The following is a 25,880-nucleotide window of genomic DNA, read 5'->3' on the forward strand; positions in this document are numbered from 1 at the left end:
CAAGAGACGGGGCTTACCGTCTTACTTGCAGTGATTCTCTGAATACAGGATTATTCTCTCTTTTCTGTCACAGATGTCTTTCGCTTGCTTAGACAGGACCAATCAGAGAAAAGATAGGTCTTGATATACCTGCCAACAGAAGAACTGGGGGTGAAATCTGAGTGCCTTTCCCACTGTGGGCCCCTTGGTAAGGAACCTGCTGGAGCTCGTCAGCCCCCAGGGGCTGTAATCAAGGCAAATTCCCTGCATGCTTGCTAGAGTTGGGAGCAGGTGCTGGTGAGGGGGCATACACTACTCCTTTTTGGAGTATCACTAAGGAGCGTGGAAGAATTGATTTCCCCAGGGACTCCAAACAGTCCTGCCCCAGGCCAACAGGATGGCTCTGGCCCTGTGTTCAGCTTCTCCTTTTCCCCAGTGCACATTCAGGGAGTTAGGGCAGGATTTTGTTATTAAGACCCAATGATGCTGCATGCAAAAACAATAGATTATTCATCCACCCCCTGCTTAATGTACTCTGCTGGTGCCATGTAAATAGCTGACTGCTTTATTCCTTCAACACAATTCTGTTTACTGCTTTGATGTTTCTTTCAGAAGCCTTCTCTCTCTCTCCCACTTATCCTCTCTTATCCCCAATTTCGCTCGTTCTCGCCCCCTCTCATGTTATTTCACTGTGGATCCCAAAATGGTGAATAACTGTTGTACTCCATAATCTTTTTACAATGGCAAATTAACATTCTATGTGCTAAAAAACAGCATTAAGTGTTCTTCGGACAAGCTTCCTAAATTGTTAATTGCCAATGTAACACAATAACTACAGCTAGCAATAAGTAGTCACTTTAAAACAATTGTGTAAGAACACTTACTCATCAGCACTTGGGCTTCTATGATTTATGGAGCTCTCAGTCATGAAACCCCATAACCTGGTGCTCTCCAAAGGACAATTGCAGAGCTGGAATGCATAATGAGGAAAGCATTTTATTTAATAAAAGCAGGAGGTGGGATTGTCTAAAGTCTCCAAAAGCCTTTAACTAAATTAGGACAAATCCAGAAATACAGTATGTCTGAGCAACACTCAGTACTACATTTTTAATATTTTATAGATAATTGATAATTTTTTTCATAACAACTTAGCAAATGCCTTCCACCAAGGGAATTGTCTCTTATTTAAGTCTTTTTCTAAGGCATGCTTTTATTAATCCCTTTGTTATTATCTAAACATTTTCTAACATAATATAGTATTTATACTGTTGCAGTATTACTATTAATTACCAAAAAGTTGCATACTGAGGAATGTGGGTGTATCTCTACATTTGGAAGCTAGTAATACATCCACAGAGAATTGCATAGCACTTGACATTTCAGAGCCCTGTATATACTTGGGCTAATTATTCTTCACGAAACTCTGTGAGGAAAGTAAGTAAATTATTGTCCTTATTTTACAAATGGGAAAATGGAGATATAAAGAGGTTAAGTGACTAGCCCAATGTCACACATAGCAAGCCAGGGCTGTGCTGCTCTTATTACTCAAGAATGCCTCCTTCCTGGTTCTAGGCCTAATCTGCCACATCACTGCAGGCATTAACAATTGTTTAGCTTTGCTTGCTTGATGGGGTTTTATTATCGGAAACATGAAGTCTATAGGGTCTGCAAATAAGGAATAGCCTAGAGAGTGCCTACATCTGCTGCTGCCACTCCTTCTGCAACGGGCTCACTGCTGCTGCCACTGTTACCTCTACCTCTGCTCATCTCTGCTGCTGCTATCATTGCTTGCTGCTCACTATCACTTCTGTGATGCCACACAGTGAGGTTCCCCAACTTAGGCCAGTTTTTTGTGATTTCATTGGATAGCAGGGAACTGCTCTGCAGCTGTTTGATCATTGGATTTCACTGCAACACTGTCCCCATTCCAGATCTAAGGCTTAGCCTCTAGACCTGCTCCTCAGTGATTTCAGCTCTAGTAAACACCGAACAGTAACAAGGACCATCAATTACATTCACTCAGCTTTGTCTCTAACACTAGAGAAGGGAAGGTAGCTGGTGTCGAGGCAGCAGCCACAGCATAAGAACGTCCATACTGGGTCAGACCAAAGGTCCATCTAGCCCATCAATGGCCAATGCCAGGTGCTTCAGAGACAATGAACAGAACAGGTAACCATCAAGTGATCCATCCCATTTCCCATTCCCAGTTTCTGGCAAACAGAGGCTAGGGATATTTCAGAGCATGGTTTTGCATCCCTTCCCATCCTGGCTAATAGCCATTGATGGATCTATCCTCCATGAACTTATCTAGCTCTTTTTTGAGCCATCAAGTACAAATTCCTGCCCACTCTCATTTTCACTGGGATTTGGCATCTCTACCGTCTGCTCAGCAAGTGAGGTTCAGTTTAGGATGACCTTTTCAATCAGGACAGGCTAAGTACAGCTATGCTGCCTTTACTCATACAATAAGGATAACAATATTTCACTACCCTTACATTCAGTACTAAAATAAATTATAAACCAAAACCAGCCCAATCTGATCATTTTGGCAAAGCAGTTCTGTCTGCTGAGCACCTATGCAGGATAGGTGTGTATGCAAGTATGGTCTGCTCCTGAAGTCTTCCCCACCGGTGTATCACTAGATGTCAGGGGAGAGCTCATTCAGACCCTGCTTACATCAGTTATATGACATTGTGCAAGACAGCTGAAGATGGACTGAGTTAGCTATGTTCATACTTAGGTTCAGATTTTTCCCTAACCCCCAACAGCAGTCCTGCTCAGAATTCAATCTACCATCTCAATTAAAATGATGTAAATATAGCACCATGCAAGGCCTTTTGGGCTATGTAATTCAACAGGGCAGCAATAGCAGCAGCAGTGTGAACTTGGCCAATTCTCACTGCCTTGTGCACATGTGATTACAGCAGATTTGTGTGTGGCTGGGTTAGCTACCACTCCGTGTAAAGTTCCATTGCATCAAGCAGGGTGGAAACCTGATTTAACAATCCCCTTGAAAAGGATTTGGGTGGGGGAAGCCAAGTCAGTAGGTCCCTTCTCTCAGAAAATGGCAATGGAGAAGGAAGGTTCCCTTTACAAAAAAACCAACAAGGCAATCCCCCCTCCTAACTGACAGTTAATTCACACATGCCTTTATGTTTACATACATTCTAGCAGAAGTTATTGGGAGCACCTGCCATCTAATATAAAAACGTTGACGTGGAGATATGCTTTTAGGGAATGCCCAAAAGAGTCCCCCCCACACACACACATGAAAAAAATACTACAATTTCCCATATTATTTCTACTTTTCATGAAGACAAAGTCCTAAAAATTATGGGATTAGGAAAATGAGTGGCTGTTAGTCCTATCCCTTGATTATCAGTTAATCTCAAGAATGTAAAATGAAATATAGAAATGTCGAGCCATTTCACCCAATCCAGGCTGGGGTGCTTAGAATACTAGTAATGACCTTTTAGAAACTCAGTGACTTAAAAAAAATCCCTCATTCTCCCACCCCCCCAGCAGCAGAGCTTGCTTTCCAACCCCTGGGAACAACGCGGTCAAGTCCAAGGTAGCCCCAAGATGTTCTGATTGCTAATCTCCAACTTGAATGGACTAAATGGGAAATCCAACAAAGGCGGCCATTCAAAACCAAAAGCAGAGAAATAGGTCTTTGGAATTGGGTTTTGTGAGAGACACGGTGTAACCTAGATTTGGACCATTTAAATTATGAGAGAAGTCAGTGAAAGAAAAGATGACTTTGAAATAACCAATCTGCTATTTCTTAATTAATCAGAGTTCACATGGAATGCACCCACAATGAGATTGGCACCAAAAAGAGCAGATTGGTTGAGTTTCCCTGCGGAACAGTAGAAAAAACACCCCTACAGATGTTATTATTTATATCAAATAGGCTAAAGTGTAACCATCAATCAGTTCCATATCAGCCTAACCTCAGGGCTTAACAAATAATGATACTCAGAGGGGGACAGCTCTTTCGAGAATACTTCCTTTGTCAACACAGGGCCACATGCCACCACCTTTGCATGGAGTGACACCTCACGCTGTGACAAGCCCCATGGGAATGCAGGGGATAGGTCTTTTAAGAATACACAAATTCAGTTCTACATGACCCATGCTGCATAGTACCTTATTCCTTGAGAACCCCATTGAAACCAATGCAAGATAACGGAAAGGCTTTACTCAGCATAAGGATGGCAGCATCTGGCTCAATGGGATACTCTTAAAAAATCTGCTTTGTGCCATTCCCTTCTCCCATCACATCACTTCACACTCTGTTCTCCACCCTTTTAAGACATGTTGAATTTAAGCAAAACATACATACATATAAATGTGCATGTGTGCGCAGGAGCATACACACACATACATACACAAACACACACATAGAGAAGGCTTAAAATATAAACACCAAATAATATACTTCCAATTCATATAAGAAAACATGACATTATCTCTGATACTATATATTTTACCCCTTTATTGTATCAACTATCTGTACATTGGATTTATATTTATATTTTTCCATGAGCTTTAATTTTCTGAACTGTATTCAGCCAGGAAAGAGGAAGACTTATGAGGAGAGTCTGAGGGAACTGGGCTTATTTAGTCTGCAGAAAAGAAGAGTGAGTGGGGATTTGATAGCAGCCTTTGACTACCTGAAGGGGGATTCCAAAGAGGATGGAGGTAGGCTGTTCTTAGTGGTGGCAGATGACAAGGAACAAATGGCCTCAAGGTGCAGTGGGGGAGGTTTAGGTTGGATATTAGGAAAAACTATTTTACTAGGAGGGTGGTGAAGCACTGGAACGGGTTACCTAGGGAGGTGGTGGAATCTCCTTCCTTAGATGTTTTTGAGGTCAGGCTTGACAAAGCCCTGGCTGGATGATTTAGTTGGGGATTTGTCCTGCTTTGAGCAGGGGGTTGGACTAGATGACCTCCTGAGGTCCCTTCCAACACTGATATTCTGGGATTCTATGAAGACCTCCGAGGGTAAAGAACATTCTAATATCCTGGCAGAAACTTTTCCAAAGTGGATATTGTTAAGACTCACAAAAGGTGGTGGGAGCCCTGTGACTCAGCTCCTATATGTGTTCAAAGAGATCTTTAGAATTGAGTGAAAAATATTTGAGATGCACAGATTCACAACACTATATGTGAGACAAAATACAAACTATTGTGTATAAAGGTAAAAATGAATACTGAACCTAATCACCTGAACTGCCATTTCAAAATATAACTGTATTTGTGAATTGAATTCTGGAGGAAAGGATGAGGCAATATACAGTGATCGCCCTTTCCAGTTTTCCTGTATATAACTATACAATAATACCTTGATATTTTCACTATTCCCTCTACTTCCTTGTAGAAGTAGAATACTGGGCATACTTAGGGAATACTACAAATGCTGAAGTAATGTTATTTAGTTATAGAAAACAATCAAAAAGTTAAGAGTGAACACTATACAGCATGCTTACAATAATGAAACTGTCTCACAAAGTCCCAGAGGCTTATACGAAAAGCAGGGAGCAATGAAGCTAGATACAGGCTACTTTCTAGAGGAGAGGTAAGACAAACACGTAGATATACAGCAGAGAAGAATAACAGTGGAAGATTGATTTTTCAAGGTTAAAATCTTGTTTCTCTGCAATAGTTTTACCCAGATGGGAATTCATTATTTTGTCCAAGGACAGGAATATTACTATCTTCACCAAATAAATGAACCAAAAGCACCCTCTGGTTGTTCCCATAGATAGAAACACTTTGTGAATACTTTTGAATTTTTTTTTTTCACATTTGATCATTTGTCAAGCAAAATCATGAAGTGCTCAGAAGAAAAACCTCAACACCAGGAGATTTATAACCAGCAACTAAAGGTGGTTGAGTGTTTGGTTGGTTATTTTGCTCTGTATTAGTAAGGATTTTCTGATGATAATAAGGCACATGCTAACTACATATTGGCAAAGAAATAAAAAATAACAATAAAAATAAATAACACTGTTTGGACTCTTTCAAATATTGATTCAGTCTACTAAAGTTAATTTCCTCTCCTACATAGTCCTCTGAAGTCTAACTCCCAGAGCATCAATAAAGGCAAAACACATTCTCCTTGGTTTAAGAGCTTCTTAATGAACCCCAACTTCAGGACATATTAAGTAAAACACTTTTCTTAGTGGTTCAGCACTCTTCTGTTCCTTTTAAATAGCACTATGTCATGTAGATAAGCTCTATGCTATAAAATCAATTATCTCCAACTGCATCCCACTTCTCCACACCATTTTCCTCACTTTGGGGAGGTAAAAGGCCACAATAAGCCCTGCCAATTCATTCAGATTATAGAACGAATATGTTTTTTTTAAAGAACCTTTTCACACAAAGTGAAGTTAATTCATAAGCTCTAATAAATTAAAGGCAGTATAGATAGTAACCATCATCTGTTATAAGGGAAAGTCTTGACTAAAATGAAAGTCTCCAGAGAACCATAGATCAAGAATAATAATTAAAACAATGGGTCAGATTCTTAGCAGGTGTAAGTCAGTGGTAACTTCAGTGAAGTCAGTGGATCCATGTCCAGCTGAGAATTTGGCCTATTGTTTTAATACAGGTCAATAGGTTAGGACATACAACAATCTATTAAAAGCATGAACTTCTTAGTCTTTGGAGTTTCTGTACAAAGGGTATCTCTAAAAGAAATAAAGTATTTCCCTCACTGGTGATTGCAATATTGAGCACATACATTTCTTCAAAACTGCCTGTGGTCCCCACTCAAAATTATACCTATGTGCTGCATGAGTGTTTTCAGTACCACCACCTGGGGTACAGGCTTAATATCTAGCATAGTGGTTCACCACACACCAATGCTGCTGTAGTGGGTCATCTCAGCTCCATCCAATAATACAGTTACTCAGCTCTCAGTGACTGGTTTGGAAAGGGTGTGCTGGCACGCAGTGCTCCTTGCTCTAGGCATTGCATGGGGCAGCAGTCCTAGGCTATACCTACATTATGAGCTAGGGGTGTGATTTCCCTGCTCATATACTTGTACCAGCTCTCATTGAACTAGTGCAAGTATAAATAGCAGTGTAGCTGTGGTCACACAGTACAAGTACAAACCTACCTTAAACTATTGGATATATACTTGGCTGGGCTCAGCTGTGCCTCCATTGCCACTATGCGTGCTACCGGGGCTACACGGTATGGGTACTTGTGCCAGCTCAATGGGAATCACACCCCTAGCTCATAGTGTAGACATAGCCTAAGAGAGTAAACATAACCAGTTCTTTCAGATATAGCCATCAGGCAGGGTGGATAAAAATCATGATTAAAAAACATTAAAAAGCTATTTTAAAATTTATATTTGATTTTTACATGTTGCTAGTTCTTTACTTTCTTTCCATTTTAGAGCCTTAACCTGCTGAAGTAGATGTTTTGCACCTGTTTCTCTCATTAGTTTTTTGTTAGTAGAATTTCAGATTTTTCATATTTTTTCTACTAAGAAATTTCAGGCTTAAACTGTTTGCCGAAAAAGGCAAGGCCATGGTCTTATTAATATTCTTCCTGTGTGATCAACCAAACTCAAGCACAAAACTGATAAGCAAATAGCCTGTGTTAAATTTGCAACCAACATAACCTCTCTCCATACATGAACTTCCACAAATCCAGAAAGCTGAAATGTTTTGACCTGGCTATGTTCCTCCATCAGAGGTTGCATTTTGAAGTCAATGAGACTTCCTCTCATAAGCCACTTACAACATATAAAATGGCTGCTGATGAAATTTGTGGATGACACAAGATTTGGTGGAATGGTAAATAACAATAAGGACCAGGGCAGCACCACACAGAGTAATCTGGCTTGCTTGGTAAAGTGGGCCCATTCAACCACAATGCATTTTAATGCAGCCAAATTCAAATTTATACATTTAAGAACAAGGGATGCAGGCCATACTGACAGAGTGAGGGATTGTGTCCTGGAAAGCAGTGAGATTCTGAAAAGGATTTCAGAGTCGAGCAGCAAAACATGAACTCCTAGTAAGATGCTTTGGCAAAGATAGCCAGTGCAATCCTTGTATGTATAAACAAGGAAGTAGTGAGCAGGTGTAGGGAGGTGAGACCAATATTGGAATAAAATAGACAGCTCTGTCTGTCTATAACAGCGTTTAAAAGAGAACTGGATAAATTCATGGAGGTTAAGTCCATTAATGGCCATTAGCCAGGATGTGTAAGGAATGGTGTCCCTAGCATCTGTTTGTCAGAGGGTGGAGATGGATGGCAGGAGAGAGATCACTTGATCATTACCTGTTAGATTCACTCCCTCTGGGGCACCTGGCATTGGCCACTATCGATAGACAGGATACTGGGCTAGATGGACCTTTGGTCTGACCCACTACGGCCATTCTTATGTTCTTAAGTGCAGGGAAAAAACACAACAATGATTCAAGGGCTGGAGAAAACGTCTTACAATGAGAGACTTAATTTAATCTGTTAGTTTATCAAAAAGAAGGTTGAGAAGTGATTTCCTCAGTGTGTAAGTGCCTTCCTGGGGAGAAAATACTGGGTAGTAAAGAGCTCTTTAATCTAGTGGGAAAAAGCGTAACAACGAATGACTGAAAACTGAAGCCAGACAAATGCAAATTAGAAATTAGGCATTTAAAAAAAAAATGAGGGTGATTAACCATTGGAACAAAACTACCAAGGGAAGTGGTGGATTCTTCATCTCCTGATGTCTTCAGATCTAATCTGGATGCCTTTCTGACAGAGATGCTTTAGCCAAATACAAATTATTCTTTAGTCAAACAAGATATTGGGTTTGATACAGGAAATTTAATGGTATGTGATCTACAGGAGGTCAGACTAAATGATCTAATGTTCCATTCTGTCCTTAAACTCTATGATTCTGTCTGTTTTTGACAATCTTATGGTTAGATCTCTAAATATGGGTTTAGGGTGTTAGCTTTAGGAGCCTGGTTTTGAAAATGTAAGCGTATTTGTATAAAAATGTTCACAATAACTTGGTTAATATATTGAAAGACTAAATAACTTTTCCCTGTTAACAATTAAGCACTTTTTAAAAATGACAAAGTATTTCAGTTAGATTTTTTTAAAAATAAAAATAAAGTTTCAGCCGTGGATGCTACAAACAAAGCACTTGAATATCTTTCAACCCAGGATTATTCATGTGAGTAAAGTTATGTATCTGCTTACATGTTTTCAGGATCAGAGCCTTAATTTTCAACATTTTGAAATGGCGATAGCAGTTTTGTAAAATTCAAATAGGATACCATACTGGTAGTTCCATTTTAAAGAAACAGCATGTATAATTTAGACCATTATAAATATTAATATCAAGCTGCAATAGTACAACTTTTCAAAGCAGATTTAAAAAGCCTCACACTCATTTAAGTCAAATAACTTTTCTTAAATAAAGTGTTTTAATCCATGATTTAAATCATCTAGATTTAAATTGCGCTACCCTACTAGCAGTGTAAACATTTGGGAAGTGAAAGCCTCAGATGTAGGAAGAGCCCTGAATGTTGCAAAGCCCATTTCTTCTCCAAGCGTATTTGGTTAGGTAATTTATGAAGTTATTGAAAGTCCTAGTCATTGAAAGGATATATTAATGCAAAATTAGAATAGATATATTTTTTCTCTAGACATGCCTGATCATTCATTGACTGGGGACAAAAGTTAGCCATTTTATTCTAAAAGAAATTCATTGAGAGGCTGTTCTGATCTCCTAGGTATCCTCAGTCAATGACTAGGACAGGATCTTGGACCTGCTAAATCTCACTCGTTCTGTCTGACACTCACTCAGTTATTAATCAAGTCATACGGTTCCATACAGCATTGGAAAGGTCATGCAAAATTACATTTACCCATGCTGTCCTCCAAAACCGCTGTGCTCTGCATCTCTGTCCCATTGTGCCTGCCACTCACTTTTCTGAACTTTACTTAACTTTAACACCTGCTGAACATTACAATCTATTTGATGAAGGCATACACACTGCTTTTGACCTTCAGATCTATGTGGCGGTATTGTAAGGACAATGGAATTTGGAGCTGCGCAGATGTCGGGAGCTAGAGTCGCCATTTTTATGATGAAATCCAAAGTTATATATTTTCTCATATATAAAGAGCAAACACATGCTTTCAGTCCAAATGACATTTATTTTAGATTAATAGAAACACACACACACACACACAAAGAAGAGGAACAAGAGAATAAAGACTCCGTATACCTGATCCAAAGCCCACTGTAGTCGATTGGAAGAGAGATACTGTGCTTCTCTTCTGTAATATCAACTGTGCCAAATAAAATGACTCCTGTGACAGGTAGCATCCTTAGAAACTTAAAAAAGTAGTGCTGAGAAAACACAGTCATAACATTTACATATCTACATATATCACACCAAGTATAGGTAGATGGTATTTTGGAGATCCTTCATGTAAATAGAATTCAAAAAAGAATTGTGGATGTCATATAGCTCAAGATTTTTAAGATAGCATGTCAGCTTTGAAAACTGAATCAGCCTCATTAACGTGTCTATGGAACTTATTTAGTCATCTTTTAAATAGGTAATATTCCTTATAAAGACACATTTATTTCCTATTGTTTTACTTGTGCATTTAATGGAGTTATAGATTTATAAAAATATGCTTGCTCAGTTCAATACATTCCTAATATACCTGTACCTCTTTACAAACAAAACCAAAGAACTGGTACAGCCAAGTCATGTGACAAATCTTGCGGTCATTAACTGTAAAGTCTTGTATCAGATAACACTTGTTCAGAAATAGACTAGATAGGGTAAAAGAAAATCTTGCATTGTTATCTGACTAGATAAATCAGGATGTTCCTTTTACAAAGCACATTTCCTTTAAAAACTTAGTCTAGGGACACACTTCATCATCATTTTATACTATTATAACTATTGAAAGCAAACTCTGTATATGCCAGACCATGAAACATCTCCCAACAAACTATCTCAGCTGTAACTCTCATACTACATTTAATGCCATTGATTTTTATTCTGTTTCTCATTGTTTAAAATATATGGAATATTCATTCCTGTCACCACTTCTTAGGGATTATATACATTTTAATATTGCCAGAAAGAATATGAAAAACAAACCCTTACTACGTCTATTTGCTCCACAAATATAGCAATGTATCTTTGATATTTCTTTTATCTACTGTCAAAATGTTTGTCTTCCTCACATACTTTGTGGAACCAGTATACTCACTGTTGATTTGGGTAACTATCAGAACTGATTTAATGCAAAACAATAAAGGATTCATTAACATGTAATAAAGGCAGAATCAACATGCCAAGAAGTTCATTGAATGCTGTATAGACAATTGTTTATTAATAAATGCACTCAAAAGCAGTGTTTTATTTTCTGACATACAAAAGCAAACTATAAACAACTATATTTTACTGATAATGGCTGAACGAGGTGGTCGTGTTTAAATTTTAGTGACATTTCTACCACATTGCTACCTAGTGAGAAAGTTGATAGGCTAAATGTATTTGGCAATAATGTTTGATTGGTTTATATGTATTACTATAAATATCTAAAATTACATGTTCCAGCTGATAGATGGGCACATAAAATAATATATTGCTTCATAACTTTTCTGACTCTTGCAGTAGTGTGAACACTATATTTGGCAGTTGAGCAGTATCCCTAAATGTATTAGTTACAAAAATCAAACTTTATGCCACATCATAAAGTAATACTAAAAATAACAGGCCAGATTCTGAGTTGTGGTGCAGCTGCCACTTTGTGCTACACAGCAGATACAAAAAAGCCCTAAAGCCAGCATAGCTGGACACAGGAGGATCACCGCCTGTGTGAGGAACCTACAGTGACAGAGCCAGCTTGGTGGCTCCTAAACCACCCATCCCTATGCTAACAATGCAGAAGATGGAGTGGGCTTCCTTGTTCCTCAATGATCTCCTGCTACTATATTGTTCCTTTGACTTATGGCGGTCAGTGTAAGTTAGAGCAGCTCTCTACTTACTCCATCTTATACTATGGGACTGGACCAGGAGCTCAGAATCGGTAGAGTGCAAATGTGCTTAAATCACCTGTGTATTCACCCCACATGAACTGTTCTGTGTGCTCCACAGCAAAGGATCTGGACCTATAACTTTGGCAATGGCACCCACTTGCACTAAGGGGCCAGATCTTCAGTGCATGTATGCAGATGATTTACACTAGTTGTTCTCAACCAGGGGTTCACATACCTTTAGGGGTACACAGAGGTGTTCCAGGGGGTACATCAACTCATCCAGATATTTGCCTATTTTTACCACAGGGTACATAAAGAGCACTAGCGAAGTCAGTACAAACTAAAATGGAATACAGGCAATGACTTGTTTATACTGCTCTATATACTATACACTGAAATGTAAGTGCAATATTTATATTCCAGTAGATTTATTTATATGGTAAAAATGAGAGAGTAAGCAAGTTTTCAGTAATAGTGGGCTGTGACACTTTTGTATTTTTATGTCTGATTTTGTGAGCAAGTAGTGTTTAAGTGAGGTGAAACTTGGGGGAAGACAAGACAAATCAAACTCCTGAAAGGGATACAGTAGTCTGGAAAGGTTGAGAGCCATTGGTTTACACCATCTGAGGGATTGGCTCAATATATCATTTAGTGTGTACAGATAACTGCACTCTAAGTTAAACAAATGTTTTGAGAAAGTGACTAAAGGTCAAAAGATTCAAACCTAATATTGATGGAATGTTACTTTGTCCCGTTTTCTTGCAGTGACATCTTTTCCCACGATGGGCACGAATTACTTTGATAGGCTTTGGGGAAATGCCATGGAAAATATAAACTAATGAAAAGAAAAGCCATGGTGTCCCAAGGATAAGCCCGAAAGCCCTGTGGAAAATGAGGGGGGGGGGACGGAGGGAGATGAGAATTATAAAACAGAAGAGTTCAAGTATTACAGCAAAAGAAAAAAAAGAGAGAGAATTCAAAGTTGCAAAATCTCATCAGATTTAGATGTATACATCTACTGTGTACAGAGTAACTTTATTTCACAGTTATAATATAATCATATAACAATGGCCCATGGTTTGATATATTGAATACTGATTTCACAATAAAACTATGTATCATAAGCAGAGCTGGTGTTGATGCATGTAGTTAACACTTCACATTTGCTACAACTTCACCAAATGTTAACTATTCAGGCTGACCTTTTTCATGCTACTCTTTGCCTTAAGTTGATATTTTTTCAAGTTCTAGGACACATGGATCAGCTATATCAAAGAATGAGGTTAGGGACAAATAGGTAATTTTGGCAATGCAAAAAAACGAATTCCTAATTGTTTCCTTGAAAGAGCTATAGCTCCTCTGTGGTTTGAGGCAGGGCCTTGAAATTTCACAGGATGATTGTCCTGCAGTCAGGGAGATGTCTTTATCTGTTCTCATGAAAATTCACCCAGGTTGGTCAAGTTATATGTTTCCAAAAATCTCCATTTGTGCATGAAGGAGCCTTGCTGCTAAAATCTCCACATTTTCCATCTGCATTGAGTATGCTCCAATCCCCCACACTCGTTTTACAAACTGAGTAAAGGAGAGACTGCACAAAGTTATTTTTGGCAGAGTTGGGAGTAGAGTCCACATCTCTAGTTTGTCAGGGCCAGATCTTATCTATTTAACTACGACACCTTTTAGAATGAATATACAAAATAATATGTTAGTAACCCAGCAGACCACATTCCTCTTTACAGCTAGGAATAGAAGCCTGTATCCAGGGCCGGTGCTACCATTTAGGCCAACTAGGCAGTTGCCTCGGGTGCCAAGATTTGGGGGTGCCAAAAAGTGGCACCCCACATTTTTTTTTTTTTTTTTTTACAGCAGCCGCTGTGCTGGGAGGGAAAGGGAGTCTGAGCCGCCGGCAGGCAGCCCAGGGGTTCCCCTGGGTCAGTGTGCCGCCAGCAGCCCAGGGATTCCCTGGGTCAGCGCGCCATCGGAAGCCCAGGGATTCCCTTGGGTCAGAGCTGCCCCACGGATCCTGGGCCAGGGGGTGGGGAGCTGCTGCGGGTGGGGGGGGGCAGGGTGCCTCAGGGCGCGGGGGGGAGTTGCCGCATGGTTCCCCGGGCCGGGGGGGGGAAGCTGACGTGGGGGGGTGCCTCAGGGCAGGGGGGGAGCTGCCGCAGGGGGGGCACCTCAGGGTAGAGGGGGGGGCGGGGAGCTGCCGCAGGGCTGAAAGGGGGTGGTGCAAGGTGGAAGTTTTGCCTAGGGTGCGAAACTTCCTTGCACCAGCCCTGCCTGTATCCCTGATTCCCAACTCTCCTTTGCTGTCTAGCAAACAACTGTGTAAGGCACTGACAAAGTTTCTCATTCCCAAGTAGTGGGTGATCAGCATAGAGGATGACAACCTATTACCACTGCCAGTTATTCATTGATCTCAAGTGGTAGATGCCTGTGTTGTTTATGTACAAATTCTGATCTCCAACACTGATGTTTATCCCTGCGTGGAGTCAATTCAATTCCATATGATGATTTTATAGGTTGTTTTAAATTTTAATTATTTACTATTTGTATTACAGTAGTGCCTAGAGGCTCCAATTAGGATCAGGTTTCCATTGTTCTAGATACTGTATGGACGTGTTGTGGGAAAGAAATCTTTTCTCTGAAGCACTTCTAAATAGAAAAGACTGACTGTGCAGGGAAAAACAAGGGCACAGACATGTTAAGCGATTTCCCCAAGGTCATACAGCAGCTCAGTAGCAGAGCTGAAAATAGAAGCCAGATCTCCTAAGTCCCACCCCTGAATCCACTGTGCTATCTGTAGACAATGCTAAAACACTATGGAAACTGCACTCAGAATGATATTAAAAGAACATAAAGGTTGCAAAGCCAAATGCTCAAAAGTTAGGAAATTAAGATTGCCGTGTAACCTTAATTCAGCTACTTTGTGTACATGCATAATGATACTATCTTTAATTACATGTTCACATGCTCTGAGACCCCATCTCATTCAGTGCATTAGATGGACCATAAGGCACATGATTAGCAAAAGAGAAGTGTGTTCTCTTGTGTTTATGCAGTCCACTAAAATACAGTGGGAAAGGGCTTTATTTCTGTTGGGCAAGATTGTCATAATGCATACCCACAAGAGTGCTGAAATGCAGACACAAAATATGGGAAATTTCAGCCCAAATGGGTTAAAGTTTGGCAAAGTTCTATGCAACTCAAAACAGGGTTTACAATGAGAAAAGTCATGCATTCTTAATAATAGTCAGTGCTTCCAGACCCACCTGTTTTTATACACACACACACACACACACACACACACACACACACACACACACACACACACACACTCTACATTCTTCTGACTGGTGGATCTGTGTCTGGTGTGAAACCCTATTGCTGGGGATGCTGGATGCCAAACCAATCTTAACATAGAATACAGCAGCCTACAGAAGGCTGGGTCCAGCTACCAGGGATCAGTCAAGTGCGCTCTGGCCACCCCCACATTCCTTTGCCACCTTATCTATGCCAGACTCAAGGATGCAGGGTAGTCTAAAAGCTACTAGTGGTGCTACACCATTGGAGGAATCCTCTAGACAGTGGAGATCATCTACTGGCTGGTGAAGCTGGATTTAAGGCTTCTCTGAATGACTGGGTCAGTGTAAAACAGGCTTAATGGAACAAAGATTCTAGCCCTTTTTTTATGAATTTAGAAAATAGCATCTATATGATGTTTATACAGAAAAGGGACCCTTGAATTTATAAATGCCACAAGAATATTAAACTGATAAATCTAGAATTGAGTGGAAAGAAAGTAAACATTCAAAATACATGTGTTCCAAAAAATCATATTTATCTCCAAGATAGTGTATTCCTATAAATATTAAATGTTATCTGGCATCATATAAACAGAAGAAAGCCACCAATGTATTTATATATGTAAATTGAATTCATCCTCCGAAATCCAATGAGACCAAACAAACACAATAATTCAAAATCAAGTAAAAACGAGTCTCCGATTTCCTCAGCTAAGAATGATGACCCTTGATCTGCTAGAACATCAACATCACAATCTAAACTGTGATCCAAAATTGTTTTTTGGTCATATAAAAACTTTTTATATTTGACAGTTATAGATAAAATGCTCCCCCACTGCTCAGCTCTGACATTTGGTTTTATGAACCCTAGGAAGGGGGAGAAAAAGAGGCTTAAGTTAGCCATAATTTTGTGATTACCACAGCCATTTAAATTGCCAGCTCTTTTCCTAGTGGTCTCATTTTGTAGATATTTTTACATCGCTTTTTTTTCTAACTTGGTTGGTTTTGTGCATGAAAAACATGCACACATAAAAGTAACTATGAATGTGTATATATGTTTACAAATATATGTAAGTATCTATGTTGCATACACACACACACAAAGCACATATCTAAAAGCCAAAATCCTGTTAAAATGGAGTTAAGGTTGAGAATATGTATCACTAATTTAAGAGTACAAAAACATTGTAATTGCAGAGTTAAGGGTTGTTTGGGTGTCTTAACTGTATATTTCTATCCCATAATATTGGTGCATTTGTTTGCTCTGTAACCTTAACTCTGTAGTTTGTAATATTTAGTTGTGGAATGATTACAAAATCCCTGTAATGCTTTTATCCTTAAGTTGATGACATATACTCTTACTCTTAACTCCATTTGAATAGTGGTTTGGTCTTGGAAATTCCTTGGTTTTTAAGAATTGTCAACATGAACGCTAAGCAGGAAACCCAAAGAGCATGCCCCTGTGTGATATCTCAAATGCTTTGAAGATATGTAGTATGAATCTTAAAAGTTAAAATAAAAAAAGTGCAAAATTGGTACACCAGAATAGCACAGCACAATCAGAGCACTGAAGTACTCAGCAGGCTGAATTCATAGCTGTTTTGCAACACCAGAGCAGTACAAAGCAGCTGAAGTTTATGGATAAATCTAGACCTTATTGGTTTAAATCTCTGCGTTGTGGAGACTGGTATTATGTAGAAGGGATAGATAGTCCCAGAGTCCCAATGAATCCTCTGTTTAAAGTCTCCTCCTATGCTCGTCCTTCATTTCCCCTAACATTTCTGTCTTGATGGACAGTGCAGCCAAGGCAGCAGAACTATGGGGAGTCTTTCAAGGACTGATGTCTAAGCTAGTATGTAGCCATGAAGCTTTTAAGGAGCAATGAGAGTTGGAGTTGGGTCAAGTAATCTACCTGTGAGAATTCTTGATACATGTGTCCAGTCACCCTCATACCATAAAACCATTACCACCAATAGAACTGTTGCATACAAATTAGCTGTAGAGGAAAACTGGTGATTAATTGAGCTACCACTGATGCCAGAATAGCCCCACCTAAGAGTTACCTAAACGGTTGACCTGAGTCTATGTGTAACCTAAATAATCATAGAAATTAAATACCATTCTTAATAATTTAGCTTAACTACAACCTATTTTCTTCAAATACAGCCTATAATCAAGATTTTCAAAGATATTAACTAATTTTGAAAGTTTGAAGTGCCTATTTTATTCTGCAAAAAGTCTTTGGGAGAAAGAAAAGACTGCTTCACCTCTTAAAGGTCCCAGTTTGTAATTAAATTTTAACTCACAAACGAATTAGCAGATGTACTTTTCAATTCTTATAAAATCATACTCAAAGAGTAAGTGCTGTAAATTCAGGGAGGATACTCTGCAACTGCAATTTTCTACCAAACAAAGAGGTTGAATCTTTCCTTTAATTGCAAAATGGAACTCAACTTTACATACGGAGTAGCAACCACTGCCTCTGCAATCTATCTGCATATATTTATAATCAGGGGGAGCATTTGTATGTTTGTTTGCTTTTAGAAATGATACATGAGAGGTCAAGTCTCAAAGCAGAGTAATTTGCTCCCTTGATTACAACAAATTAAAATAAGTAAAAGTTCCTTAAAAATCAGACTCAAGTTCTTACAAGTCCCTACTACCAATAGTAGTCCCATTATTTGATTTAGATTTGTATGCACATTAAAAAGCACCTTATCCAGATGCACTAGGCACCCAGGACAGAACTTTGAAAAGTCAACAGAAGTAATTAAACATAATTGAAGGTGCAGAGGTACAGTTCAGTTTAGCCCAGTATTAGCAAAACCAAGAAATTCAAAAATTCAACACCTCCCCCTATTGTTCAAGAATTCCCCAGCAGTATAACCCCCCTCCCTATTTTCAAGGTTATATAGGTGGAGAGGACCTCAGTGGGACCATGCCTGATTGTAAACATTTGCAGAATCAGGTCTCAATATTTTATTTTTGGCTTCAGTAGAAAGAGTTGTTGATATGTTTTAGTTGCAAGCATGCTCTAAATAATAAAGTGGAAGACAATATGGATGAAAAAACTCATGAAATGATAGATTTTCAGAATTTAAGGAAGGGAAGATGTGAGACCAGCAAAATAAAGATAATGGGCTTCAAAAAAGAAGAATTTAACAAACTCAAGGAACTGGTAGATAAGTTCCCAGGAGAAGAAAATGTAAGGCATATAGTTGCTCAGGAGAGATAGCAGTTTCTCAGGGAGACAATATTAAAGGCACAACAGCAATTATTGCTATGCTAAGGAAAGACAGGAAGAATAGAGAGAAGCCAATATGACTCTGTCAGAAACTCTTTAATGACCTGGAAATCAAAAAGGAATGCTACAAAAAGTGGAAACTTGGACAAATTGCTAAGGAAGAGGACAAAAGAAGAGCACAAGCATGTATGGACAAAGTCAGAAAGGCTAAGGCATAAAATGAGTTACACCTAGCAAGGGACATAAAAGGCAATAAGAAGAGGTTCTATACATACTCTAGGAGCAAGAGAAAGACAAATAAAAGTGCAGGTCCTCTACTTGACAGGGAAGGAGCGCTAATAACTGAGGACATCAAGAAGGCTGAGGTATTTAATGCCTATTTTGTTTCAGTTTTCCTTAAAAAGATTAAAGGTGACCAGATACTCAATGGAAGTAATATTAACAACAAGGGGGAAGGAACACCAGCCAAAATAGAGAAAGAACAGGTTAAAGAACATTTAGATAAGTTAGATGTATTCAAGTCAGCTGGGCCTGATTAAATTAATCCTAAAGTACTAAAGGAACTAGCTGAAGCAATCTCAGAATTATCTCAGATGTTAGGAATTATCTTCAAGAACCCACAGTGGACAGGTGATGTCCCAGAAGACTGGAGAATGGTAAACATGGTACCTATTCAAAATGAAGAACAAAAAGGGCCAAGGTAATTATAGACCAGTGTGATGCATCCCAAGGATACCCGGAATTATCTGGCATGTCACCAACACCTGCCCTTTGGGTAAAGCGGCCTTGTCTGTTCCTGCTGTGGAACATCTCCCTGAATCCACCAGCCTCCGGCAACACAAGCATTGCCTCCCAGGCTTCCGAAGACCTTGCTCCCTCGGTCTAGGTCATTGGTGGGCAACCTGCGGCCCTGTGGGCTGCACGCGACCCGTCAGGGTAATCTGCTGGCAAGCTGTGAGACAGTTTGTTTACATTGACCGTCTGCAGGCACGGCTGTCCACAGCTCCCATTGGCCACGGTTCGCCATTCCCGGCCAATGAGAGCTGTAGGACCGCAGGGACATCCTGGCCGCCACTTCCCACAGCTCCTATTGGCCACAAATGGTGAACCATGGCCACTGGGAGCTGTGGGCAGCCATGCCTGTGGATGATCAATATAAAAAAAAACTGTCTCGCGGACCGCCAGAGGATTACCCTGACAGACCATGTGTGGCCCGCAAACCAACCTCATTTCCTTCTTTGACAGTGTTATTGGCTTAGTGGATGAGAGGAAGTATTATTCATGATATATCTTGATTTTAAGTAAAGCTTTTGACACAGTCCTACATGCCATTCTCTTCAGCAAACCAGGGAAATCTGGTCTAGATGTAATTACTATAAGGTTGTTATAAAGAGGATGGTGATCAATAGTTCTCCATGTTCACTGAAGGTAGGACAAGAAGGAATGGGTCAATCTGCAGCAAGGGAGATTTAGGTTAGATTTAGAAAAACTTTCTAACTATAAGGATAATTATGCACTGGAATAGTCTTCTAAGTTGTGGAATCCCCATCACTGGAAGTTTTTACAAGTAGGTTAGACAAACAACTGTCAGGGATGGTCTAAGTATACTTGGTTCTGCTTCAGCACAGGGCACTGAACTAGATGACCTCTCAAGGTCCCTTCTAGCTCTGCATTTTTATTATTCTATAATTCTATAGATAGATTTTTTTCTCTCCTTGCAAAAGGTCTGCCTAAATCACCACTTAATTATTTTAAATAAATACAATCCCTATAGGATGTGAATGTGGATCCTTTTAAATAGGATTATGCTACATTAGCCAATAGGATACAGTTTGTCAGTTAATACCTTAACTACTGGGAAGATCTGTTCTCGCTCTAGGACTACAACAGAAATGCATAGAAAGTTCCAAAGAAAAAATAATAAAGATTCTGAATATCCAGACAGTGGGGTTAAACTAAATGCATTCCCCAGTTAATTTCATCATGTGCAAGTTTTTAGATTTCATGCAAATTCAATGATCAAGTTCACATGATAAAAAACAGCAAATGAGGATTTAAAAATATCAAGACTCTTCTGACTACACACTTCTCCATAACCAAGCCACAATTTTATGTGAGGCTAGAATGATTAGGTCTGTATAACATGAAAAAGAGCAATCAATCAATGCTTAGTATTGCCTGGATAGTACCTCAGATTCCCAATTGAGTGGCCTGGCCTTGCTCCCACTGAAATAGATAATAAAACTCACATTGACTTCAGAGGTGTGATCCTGTATAAATCATAGTAATTCTTTTTCTAACTTGGCTTAGAGTTACCATTAAGACATTTAATACAAACATGAAAATATATGAGAGGAGAAAAAAGACTCTTGAATCACAATTATGTGCAATGCAGTAGACAGTGTGTCACAGCAAAACCAATCAAGAGTAAAAAAATCATTGAATTTAGAGGGTATGTATCTGTTATGAGAGTAAATACATTATTCTTCATTCCATCATAATGTAGCTACTTAACCTCCCATTTCACAGATAATATATTAGAAAGACCTGGCTGTGCAGCAGTGTTCTCACAAAAACTATACAATGGAAACTACATAAGAACAAAACTAAGAGCTCACACGGAAGGCAAGAGTTTTAAAGGTGTTTAGGTGCCTAAAGATGCAAATAGGTACCTCGGGATAGATCCACAAAGTGTACATAGGCTCAGCATTGCAATACCTAACGTTAGGTGTTCTGACACCAATCCATAATCCTAAATTAGGTGCCCAGGCACATGAGCCTAGATCTCATCAACTGTCAATGGGATTTTGGCTCCTAAGTAATAACATCCTTTTGAAAATGAAATTTAGGCTCCTAAATCAGTTAAAAATTGCAACAAACCCTGAATACCTTTCAAAATTTGAGCCTAGGTGCCTGGGTGCTTTCAGAAATCCCACTCGGTGCCCTCCTACACTTTTAGGAGCCTAAATACCTTTAAAAATCTGGCCTCAAGTTCTCAAATGTCATCCCAATAAACTTTAAATACAAGGCAGCAGTAGCTGGATCAATATAAAAAGAGATAGAACATTTAAAAAAATATATTAGTTTATCCTGGTTCATTAAAAATAATTCACAAATATTCTTATGTCTTAACACACTGAATTAAAGTGCTAGAAGTCCAAACAGGATAGTAATAAGCACGGGGAGGTTTGAAACAGACACTGGAAACTGGTGTAGCAGCCACTGCTGTGATATTATAATCACCAACTGTACCACTGTTAAGAGAGGAGATCTGTTCCTTCCTTCCTAAACCCGTGAAGGGGAGACAAAAACAGGTATGATAATCAATTATCACATCAAAGCTCTACCTTAACAAAAAAAAAAGAAAAAGAAAATATTCAGAGTTTAAATTCAAGTTTTCCTTCCAGCATACACTGAAGCGCAAAGGAGTTTTTAACCTACAATGCTAATTTTAAAAAATACATATCTTAAATTTTTGCCTGCAATTGGTATGCAAATTCTAAGCCCAACCAACTTCCAGTTTGGTCTGTATCTAAAATATAGAATTTCTTCCTCTCCTGTGTTCTTTTCTCACTACATCTAAATTCTCAATCTCAACAACATCACCTGAGATGATTAGAGGTTTCTCAAGAGCAAAAGATTGAATGTTCTTGCTGCCTGCAGTTTTAAGTTCCATACCTGCCATCAGCCATCTTTTGCTAGAGATTACACTGATAACTACAGTCTGACAGGATTTTAAACTTTATTGCTTTAAATTATTCCTCACTTCTCCGCTAACAAGTGCGCATTCTAAATCCAGGAGTGGGCTTTTTATTTCTTCCCCAAATTTGAATCATGTTTTTAAAAGAGGATTTCTTTAATATACTTGTGTGAGCAATGATGCTTGAATTTAAATGAAGGCCTTTTGTTTATGGCTGCTTTTATCTTCTAAAATCAGAGTATGTTGTTTACTGCAGAGAAACAGAATACACTGATTCCTTTTCAAAGAAATCCTTTTGACAAAATAGCTCATACTCCTGTCAGGCTAATAATAGATTTTTTTAAAAAGCAGTACAAGTGTTAATTGCTATATTGTTTCAAGAAACAAAACACACACACACACACACACACACACACACACACACACACACACACACACACACACACACTCTAATAGCAACTGCTTACCCATCACTGTGTATGTAGAATTGCTGGAAGCTAATTGCAACATGTTCAAGCCACAGTCATTATACAATTCATATTTCACAGTGCAGACGTTTTCAGTAAAAGTACCTCTTTCATCTTTCTGGCTTTTGAATCTTCTTTGTTTCTCTTATCAGTTTACTTCACATTCACGCACAGAAAGTAGCTAGAACAGCACACAATTTAATCTGCATTAGAACAAGTGGAAGATGTATAGTCTCTACAGGAAATTGGGACACAATCTGGACAAAGAAAAAGCAGTTTCTTGCAAGTTGTGACTAAATTTGAAATTTTTTTTTTTTTTAGAGATGACTACTATTTTGGGAGGCCATAGTAAACAGCACACAGAGAGAGATAGGGGTTATCGATCAGTGGCTATCAAGCTTTCCAGACTACTGTACCCTTTTCAGGAGTTTGATTTGTCCCAATTTTCACCTCACTTAAAAACTATGTGCTTACAAAATGAGACATAAAATACAAAAAAGTGTCACAGCACACTATTACTGAAAAAAATGCTTCCTTTCTCATTTTACCATATAATTATAAAATAAATCAATTGGAATATAAATATTGTACTTACATTTCAGTACATAGCATATCGAGCAGCATAAACAAGTCATTGTTTGTATGAAACTTTAGTGCGTACTGACTTCCAATAGTGCTTTTTATGTAGCCTGTTGTAAAACTAGACAAATATCTAGATGAATTGATGTACCACATAGAATACCTCTGTGGACCCCCTGGGACACACTACCCCCTGGTTGAGAACCACTCTTATAGATCACTTTAAATTTGGAAACAGTGCATTAATCCTAACTTTATTACAATCTTTATAATAAAATGGAATTACCACTGTAAACTGATAACATGTTAAATTGACCAAAATGCATTACAACAGGAAAGGGGAAAGAGTGAGTTAAAAGACATCCATAGTTTGTCTTTTCCTTAGATCCTCAAATGGCCTGGAAAACAGGATTTAACATTTCTCTAGACTCCACTGTACAACTAGTTCTATTATAGAATTCATTACATAAAAAGTATAAAGAGCAATGCAGTCAAGCATAAGTTTTAAAATGACATTTTCTTAATCCTGATTGCACAGCATGGCTTGTCTAAGCAGGAGGTAAACTGGAACAACATGGCTTTAAAGGAATCTTCTTGTCTTCCAAAGTGCTTTGAGAGCACAAGGATGAAGAGAAAATAAGTTAAACAAGTTAGCTGTTTCAGATATCTCCTCAGTTTAGAGCAGCAGCAATATTACTTATGCCTTAAGCTAAGATTATGTTAAGGAGGTCACGGATTCTCTGAGTTCCAGAGATCTCTGTGACATTTTCTGCTTTAGCCCCGGGATGGGGCTGGAGCTGTCAGGAGGTGAGTGTCCTGGAGCTCTGAGCTGCCATGGGCAGCAGGGGGCTCCCGCAGCTCCCAGCCACCAACCCCAGAGCACTGAGCTGCTGTGGGTGGCAGAGGGACCAGCAGCTCTCAGCCTCCATCGGCAGCAGGAGCTGGACCTCCCCTCCCTAACGCACAGCTCATGCTCTCATCCCCCCGTCACTCCCATTTTGTCAGTTATTTTTAATAAAAGTTAGGGACAGGTCACGGCTTCCATGAATTTTTGTTTATTGCCCGTGACATTTCCCTGACTTTTACTAAAAATAACGCTGACAAAATCTTTACATTACTTATGCCATATGTAATAAGGGTGTCACTAGAGTTTTCCCATGAAAAGATTGATCTTGTATATCTACCACAGAAAAAACCTTGCTAAATTAGAATGAAGGTTGCTTAAGTAAAAATCCCACCAATACAATCATTAAACACACATACACAAACCAAGGAAATCACCAGTGAAGCAATATACTTCCTGTGCACACCAACTTGACACATCTGCTCTTCTGTGTCAATTATTCCATTTTGGAATTCAGTCCTAATGGTCTCATTTTTGTAGTCTAAATAAAGTATATTGATTCATAGGGTGAAATCCTGACCCTTTTGAACTCACTGAGAGTTTTCCCATTAACTTTTATAGGGTCAGGATTTTCACCCATTTACATGTGTAAGGCTTCCAAATCAGGAAGTATTTCCTACAGAGTGGTAGAATAAGGAACAGAAGAGCCAACTGAGGAGAACCAGCTCTGTGAAATGAAAGGGTTGTAATGCAGTAGCAGTTATGCAACCTCTGAGCCAATAAAGCAGCATATCAGGATTAAAGGTTAAGAAAATGGAGAGCACAAAATGTTAGACCCTACAGGTTTCAGACCCTACAGGCACTCATAGGAGCTAGAAGAGAGTGGATGAGAATGATAGAGAAGGAGGGGGAAAGCTTGAGGAGAAAAAATAACTGGGAAAATAAACAGAAGGAAATTGAAGTAGGAAGCAGAATGGGAAGAAGGAAGATTTAAAAATAACAATTTTAGAGAATAGAAAACCTGAACATTTTAAAATGTCATGCACTGATTACCAGGTTATCCACCATAATATTCAGTGGCTAGTAAGTCTGATTCCGAGATAGCAAGAGGGAGCAGGACTGGTCTTGAGAGACAGGCCTCAGTGTGAGGGAATGGGTGGAAAGAAGGAAGAGAAAGAGAAAAAAGGAAGAACGAAGAAAAACAAGGGAGATGAAAGTTACATGGTTTTGCTGTTAAAAATGTCAATAAAAGACACACAGAATTTGTTTGGTCTACCCACATATGTGCATGTTTATTAAATATATGTGCAATACACACACACGGAACAAATTACAATATGGTACTAATGGATTAATCAGCATGAATTTGAGATGGTCAGGTTACTCATGAGCTGCAAAGACAACTGTGGATTGTGCAGGTTGTTCCAAATGAGTGCTGCTAAAAAATTATACTCCATCCCATCATCATGTTTTTGAATATGCCCCATACAAACATTTAATGAATATTTTAGAAAGTGAAAGAATTTTGTTGAAATTATTGCTTGTTATCCTCCATCAGTAAAGAAAATCACCATGGATCCAACTAAATAGAGTTCAAAGGGAAAGAAAAATTAAAAGTAATACATTTAGAACACCACAACTCCCCCCACCCACCCCCAAAAGTGGCAAGGTTCTATAGGTAAGAATGTCATTGCTTTAAAATCTGTTATCTCTGGACCGTACAGGTCTAGAAACAAG

The sequence above is a fragment of the Malaclemys terrapin genome, chromosome 3 (assembly GCF_027887155.1).
Source record: "Malaclemys terrapin pileata isolate rMalTer1 chromosome 3, rMalTer1.hap1, whole genome shotgun sequence".
Taxonomy (NCBI): Eukaryota; Metazoa; Chordata; order Testudines; family Emydidae; genus Malaclemys; species Malaclemys terrapin.